Below are 7,981 nucleotides of genomic sequence, written 5' to 3'. Positions count from 1 at the left end.
ATGGGTCAAACGCAGATAAATGGGTTTAGCTTTAATGGGGCATCTTGGTCAGCATGGCTGAGTTGGGCCGAAGGGCCTTTTCTCATGCTGTATGACTCTATGGCTGCACATACTTTTAACCAGAAATTCAAAGCCTATTTGAATTGTAAATCGGCTTGTACTCGCTAGAATTTAGGAGATTGAGGGGGGATCTTATAGAAACGTACAAAATTCTTAAGGGGTTGGACAGGCTAGATGCAGGAAGATTGTTCCCTATGTTGGGGAAGTCCAGGACAAGGGGTCACAGCTTAAGGATAAAGGGGAAATCCTTTAGGACCGAGATGAGAAAAACATTTTTCACACAGAGAGTGGTGAATCTCTGGAACTCTCTGCCACAGAGGGTAGTTGAGGCCAGTTCATTAGCTATATTTAAGAGGGAGTTAGATGTGGCCCTTGTGGCTAAAGGGATCAGGGAGTATGGAGCGAAGGCAGGTACAGGATACTGAGTTGGATGATCAGCCATGATCATATTGAATGGCGGTGCAGCTCGAAGGGCCGAATGGCCTACTCCTGCACCTATTTTCTATGTTTCTATGATTCTATTCCTTGATTTGTATTTCCCAGGTGAGTGTTGCCTTGTCAGTTGTTGCTCCATAAATCTGTACATATTCCTCCTTAAAATCTAGCACTTAAATTTCAAACAGAAAGCTTCAAACCCATTGATAGTACCAAGTATTTTGCATGGTTGATTTATAGATCAGTTATTCACAGTGCAGTCTCTGCTGTGCACTGCATGTCCCATACCTGGCCATGTTAATTTAGAGACTTTAGAAGTACAGCACGGAAACAGGCCCTTCGGCCCACCAAGCCCACGCCGACAAGCGATCGCCCCGTACATGCAGCACCGTCCTACACACTAGGGACAATTTACAATTTACTGAATCCAACTAATCCTACAAACCTGTCCTTCTTTGGAGTGTGGGAGGAAACCAGAGCACCCGCGGAAAACCCACACGGTCACAGGGAGAACGTACATTCTCCGTACAGACATGACCCACAGTCAGGATCGAACCTGGGTCTCTGGCGCTATAAGGCAGCCAACTCTATCTCTGTGCCACTGTGCCACGGTGCCGTCCCAAATAATTCTACCAGCTATTTAACATGGAAACTTTGCAGAGTGTGGATTTGCAAAACGAGTCTGGAGAGGTATGAAAGGGTCCCTGGAACGATTTATCCCGAACAGCTCCGTCACAGAGGACTCTGTGATTTACGGACTGTTCCCAGGGGCACATTCAGAGACTGACATCGAGTGCTGCTGGAGGGTCATCAACTCGGTGAAAGACGCTCTTTGGTCTGCCCGAGCGTTGCTCACCACCCAGCGGAGCGAGATGTCCGTCAAGGAATGTTGCCGACTGGCCCACTGCAGACTGCAGGAGTACGTGCTAAGGGACTCGCTGAAGCTTGGTGCAGCCAACGCCAAGGCTCGGTGGGGGAGGGCCACAGTCTAGGGTCCTTCCGCTGCTGGACATGGGGGGCACAGTATGGTGGAGACGCCCCTCAAATTAAATTAAGGGAAGGTATCCCACACCAGAGGGCCACATGAGTGGCACGGGTGGGGGACATTTTTTGTGGAACTTGAAATGTCAGATGGAAATTTTCGCACTTTGTACACATTGTATATATTTATTACTTGAACAGGGGCCACAGAGTGGCACTGGTGGGGGACTGTTTGGTGAAATTTGACAAATGTAAAAAAATTGTACTGGAAAAAGTTTGTATAGTCTCCGAAAATGTCGGATGAATTTTGTTTTGAATGGTTCAGAAATTGTATATATTTACCAATTGAATAAAGTATATTTTGAAATAAAAAAAAATTTAACATGGAAATTAATTGCGTCAGTTGATTTAATTAAGAGGTACACTGTTTGTCAGTCCAAGTGCTTCTCACAAAGTATTTTACGGTTGGGAGAATTATGCTACTTGCTGAACGCAGTAGATGGCATTTGGGCCTCATTGGTCATTATGTGCATGAGTTTCACCATCTGAGGTCACTTCAAGGGTCAGTAATTATCACAGTTTGCTCCTGCCACAAGATCGCGGAGGGTGGGTTTTAGCATTTCCCTGTGTAAAAAATGCGACGAAGAGTTTTAGTACGTGGCGAGCTGAAACATTGATGTAAAATTAATCCTGACAAGTTTATTCCTCAACAGCCAACGGACAAGACGTAAAAATACTTCTGTCAAATAAAGGCTCAGCGCGCTGTGTTGGTATGGCAATCTGTCTTCTGCTTGAACAGGAACTGAATGCAAAAGGCACATCACTCTCATTGTTCTCAATTGCTTTCAATAGATGTTGGCAGGCTTACAACATGAGAATATATCCCTTCAATTCGGCCTTATTGTTTCATTTAATTGAACAGCACAGGCGATGTTCTTCTCTGTGCACCAAAGAAAGACAAGATGAGAACCCTGTTTCAGTACAAAAGAAGCACTTGTTTTTCTTTTAAATCACATTGACTGAACTATCACCGGTCAAATAGCCTATGCTTGCATCGCTTGGGCTAATCTCTTCTTAAATGTTTTCCTCGTTTTGAAATTGATTTTTCAGCACTTCCTTTCTTTCCAAATTTACAAAGAGAAAAGATGTTTCGTAGTTCTTTGAACCCGTGATTTCTGAGGGCAGGATCTTGCACTGACTGCTAAATATTTCCAGCATTGAGCACATTGAAATTGGCCATACAAAATGTGATTAGACTTTGGACTTTCGAGATACAACGTGAAAACAGGCCCTTCGGCCCACTGAGTCCGCACCGACCCCATACACTAAAACTATCCTACACATTCGGACAATTTACAATTTTTTAGCAAAGCCAATTTACTTACAAACCTGCAGGTCTTTGGAGTGTAGGGGGAAACCGGAGTACCCGGAGAAAACCCACGTGGTCACGGGGAGAATGTACAAACTCCGTACAGACAGTACCCATAGCTAGGATCGCACCTGGGTCTCTGGTGCCATAAGGCAGCAACTCTACCACTTTGCCACTGTGCGGGGAGATGCAGCATCTGTACACTTGCTTGTGGATCTTTGGGGGGGGGGGAAGAAAGCTCCCCACAGTTTCGCAGGGGGAGTAAGTATCAGTCGCAGTTTTTCCACCATGAAAGTTGCAGCACGAAGAAGCATAGTTACAAACAGTGAAGATTTCTGGGTGTGTTGTTCAAGGAGATCATCGGAATGAGGCCAAGCTCAAAAATAGGGAAGAGTGGTTTTTAATTCAACCCTGGTTGCTTCTTTTGCAACTTGGTTTCTAACACAGATCCAGACTTATTCTCGGTTCCAGCAATGCTGTCGATTCCATTTTTCCAAACAATGCCACCGGCGTTCCTTTTCACTTTGCGGAAGGGGTTTCCAAGCTAGTGGAGGTGACTTTCTTGCAAAATTCCCCTTTAACAATACTAATTCCCCTTGCCTCCTGTGCCCACTTATTACCTGCCAGGGTCCCAACCCGGAACTCCACCTATCCATGTTCTCCAGAAATGATTCCCTGATCTGTTGTCTGAGGAAGGACATTATTGCCATAGAGGGAGTGCAGAGAAGGTTCACCAGACTGATTCCTGGGATGTCAGGACTGTCTTATGAAGAAAGACTGGATAGACTTGGTTTATACTCTCTAGAATTTAGGAGATTGAGGGGGGATCTTATAGAAACTTATAAAACTCTTAAGGGGTTGGACAGGCTAGATGCAGGAAGATTGCTCCCGATGTTGGGGAAGTCCAGGACAAGGGGTCACAGCTTAAGGATAAGGGGGAAATCCTTTAAAACCGAGATGAGAAGAACTTTTTTCACACAGAGAGTGGTGAATCTCTGGAACTCTCTGCCACAGAGGGTAGTCGAGGCCAGTTCATTGGTTATATTTAAAAGGGAGTTAGATGTGGCCCTTGTGGCTAAGGGGATCAGAGGGTATGGAGAGAAGGCAGGTACAGGATACTGAGTTGGATGATCAGCCATGATCATATTGAATGGCGGTGCAGGCTCGAAAGGCCAAATGGTCTACTCCTGCACCTAATTTCTATGTTTCTATGACTCTCTCCTTTCGTATAACCCTTACTTCTACCACTGCAAATCACTTGGGCAGTTGTTCAGATTTCACCTGATCAACAATTTTGGGATATATGATGAAGCAATTACCACAATTGCTGGCTCTGGAGAGGGTCCAGAGGAGGTTTACGAGAATGATCCCAGGTTCACATATGATGAGCGTTTAATGGCACTGGGCCTGTACTCGCTGGAGTTTAGAAGGATAAGGGGGGACCTCATTGTAACTTACCATATAGTGACAGCCTGTGGAGGGGATGCTTCACTGGTGGGGTAGTCTAGGACCAGAGGTCATAGCCTCAGAATTAAAGGATATTCCTTTAGAAAGGAGATGAGGAGGAATTTCTTTAGTCAAGGGGTGGTGAGTGAATCTGTGGAATTCATTGCCATAGAAGGCTATGGAGGCCAAGTCAATGGATAGTTTTAAGGCAGAGATAGATAGTATGGGTGTCAGGGGTTATGTGGAGAAAGCAGGTAAATGGGGTTAGGAGGGAGAGATAGATCAGCCAAGCGTAGACTTGATGGGCCGAATGGCCTAATTCTGCTCCCAGCACAAATGGACATGAACTTATGAAGAAACTTTTGGGCAGATAAAGCAGTAACGGTGTCGGGGTGCAGCGGCATAACTGGCAGAGCTGAAACCTCAAAGCCAATGATCCACACTCAACCCTGACCTCCAGTGCTTTCTACCAGGAGCAGGCACTTTCTCACTGTGACTGTATGGGTTTCCCCTGGGAACTCTTCATCCTCCCCTTCACTAAGGGGTGCAAGTTGGTAGGTTAATTTCCCAAAGTGTGCAGGTAAGGTGCAGAATTTGGGTTGAGCTTAAGGGAATATGGGGAGAATGTAATGAGGTTAGTGTGGGGTTAACATAGAAACATAGAAAATAGGTGCAGGAGTAGGCCATTCGACCCTTCGAGCCTGCACCGCCATTCAATATGATCTTGGCATTTCATCCAACTCAGTATCCTGTACCTGCCTTCTCTCCTTACCCCCTGATCCCTTTAGCCACAAGGGCCACATCTAACTCCCTCTTAAATATAGCCAATGAACTGGCCTCATCTACTTTCTGTGGCAGAGAATTCCGCAGATTCACCACTCTCTGTGTGAATTTTTCTTTTCTCATCTCAGTCTTCATCCTTATCCTTCAACTGTGACCCCTTGTTCTGGACTTCCTCACCATCGGGAACAATCTTCCTGCATCTAGCCTGTCCAACCCCTTAAGAATTTTGTAAGTTTCTATAAGATCCCCCTCAATCTTTTAAATTCTAGCGAGTACAAGCCGAGTCTATCCAGTCTTTCTTCATATGAAAGTCCTGCCATCCCAGGAATCAGTCTGGTGAACCTTCTCTGTACTCCCTCTATGGCAAGAATGTCTTTCCTCAGATTAGGAGACCAAAACTGTACGTTAGCCTGTGGGAGCTGGATGGGCTGAAGGTCCTTTTTTCCCCACTGTGTGACTCTGGCTCTTAAACATTAATCATATTCAGTCAGATTTTCATACACTTTACAGTGTGAAAATATAAATGAATTATTAAACACCTCTTAGAAGTGTAAATAATATCCCAAATGATACATCAGTGACTGCTCCCATAATATCAATGCATAAATGCATGACTGATTCAAGGAACTTCTGTACACATCGGAGCATGTGGTAACTACATCAAAAGAGTTACCTCAGCATTCGGGGTAAGATGTGTGCTAATCCCCAAGAAGGAGAGGAGGCAGGCTCCACTGATCACAATGATAGTCGAGGATTTGGAGCAGTGTCCTTTCTCAGTCGTTTTAAAGGCACGGTGGTGCAGCGGTAGATTTGCTGCCTTACAGCGCCAGAGTCCCAGGTTCGATCCTGACCACAGGTGCTGGCTGGGCGGAGTTCGTCCGTTCTCCCCGTGACCTGCGTGGGTTTTCTCCGGGATCTCCAAATTTCCTCCCACACTCCAAAGATGCAGTTTTAGCAGTTAATTGGCTTGGCACAATTGTGAATTGTCCCCAGTGTGTGTAATGCCCCTGTCCCACTTAGAAAACCTGAACGGAAACCTCTGGAGACTTTGCGCCCCACCCAAGGTTTCCGTGCGGTTCCCGGAGGTTGCAGGTGGTTGCCGGAGGTTGCAGGTAGTGGACGCAGGTAGGGAGACTGACAAAAACCTCCGGGAACCGCACGGAAACCTTGGGTGGGGCGCAAAGTCTCCAGAGGTTTCCGTTCAGGTTTCTTAAGTGGGACAGGGGCTTTAGTGTGTGGGGATCGCTGGTCGGCGCGGACTCGGTGGGCCGAAGGGCCTGTTTCCGCGCTATATCTCTGAACTAAACTAAACTAAACTGAATACTTGGACAAGGAAGCAGGAACAAATGGAATAACAGTTTTCATGAGTACACCACATCCATCTAACCCTTTAGAAATGATGAACTGAGAGAGTTAGCAGATGAACTGAGGGAGTTTGCTGAATCAAAGCTTCTGATAGAAGATGCAAAAACAACTCCCAGGGCAGCAGAAAGCACCAAAGTAACGGTATCATCCCGGGAGGCTCTACCGATGAGCAGCAAGTTGCTTCCTTGCCTTTCTCTCCTTTGAAGTGGCACAAATGACATGGATGATGAATCAAGATAATACGTGCACTCCACACTGTCACCTACCAGAATCACCAGGGAAACCGTCAGATCACGTGCACACAACAAGTCGGGAGAAACAAAATTGTTACACTTCCTTTTAATGTGTAGGAAGGAACTGCAGATGCTGGTTTACTCTGAAGGGGCACAAAATGCTGGAGTAACTCAGCGGGACAGGCAGCATCTCCGGATAGATGGAATGGGTGACATTTCCGGTCGAGACCCATCTTCAGACCTATCTGTCCGTCTACATTTTCTTTTAATGCTGCCCCGAATTCCTTTTGAGAAGCAGCACAATGATGTAGATGCACTGTAACTTAAGTAAACCTAATTTAACTAGAGGCTAGTTTACAGGATGATGAAGTGATCTTTGATGCAGAGATGGGATTCGGGACTTTGAATGCCCAACGAGTGATTTATGCTCACATTCTTTTGGATGAAAGCGACTTAAAACTATTTCTGCCTCCTCACCTCCGCTAAATGATATCCTTCCCTGGAATTGTTTATGTATTGTATTGTATTGTATTCAAATTTATTGTCATTGTCTCAGTTAGAGACAACAAAATGAATTTCCCTTACAGGCAGTATCATAAAAATAAAAATAAATAAATAATAATAAATAATAAAACATATTAAAAATAAAATAGAATTTAAAAAAAAAAAAAAAAATAAAAAAGCACAAACAGTGAAAGTCCACGACACAACATAACACAGTGGCACCAAGGTGAGGAAGGCACCATAGTCCAGCCAGCCTCCACTCCGTTCTTCCCAGATGTTCACTCGTGGTCGAGGCCTTCCTAGCACCCGCAGTCGCCGCCCTGGGTGGCCCGATGTTCAGGCCCTCACGCCGGGCTGGTGGAACGCCGACGCCGAACCCCGACGGTGAACATCCTCCTCAGCGGCCCGGACCTCCTGATCAGCCGCCTCCCACAGCCGGAGTCCGCAGCTCCCGAGTCCGCAGGCCGAGCCGGGCAGAGTCGCAGGACCCCGCGCTGTCCATCAGCGCCGCCCGCGTTCCAGGGAAGGACAAAAGTGCTGGAGAAACTCAGCGGGTGCTGCAGCATCTATGGAGCGAAGGAGATAGGCAACGTTTCGGTCAGTTATGAAGGAACTGACCGAAACGTTGCCTATCTCCTTCGCTCCATAGATGCTGCAGCACCCGCTGAGTTTCTCCAGCACTTTTGTCCTTCCCTGGAATGCTCTCTCACACAGCATGGGCTCACAGGTTTAATCCATTACTGGATTGAGTTTATATCAATGATTTCGATGAGAATGTACAAGAATAAGGGGTAGGCCATTTAGA

Source organism: Amblyraja radiata, chromosome 6 (genome assembly GCF_010909765.2).
Source record: "Amblyraja radiata isolate CabotCenter1 chromosome 6, sAmbRad1.1.pri, whole genome shotgun sequence".
NCBI classification, from domain to species: Eukaryota; Metazoa; Chordata; class Chondrichthyes; order Rajiformes; family Rajidae; genus Amblyraja; species Amblyraja radiata.
The sequence above is the reverse complement of the archived record's forward strand: the minus strand, read 5'-3'. Positions refer to the sequence as shown.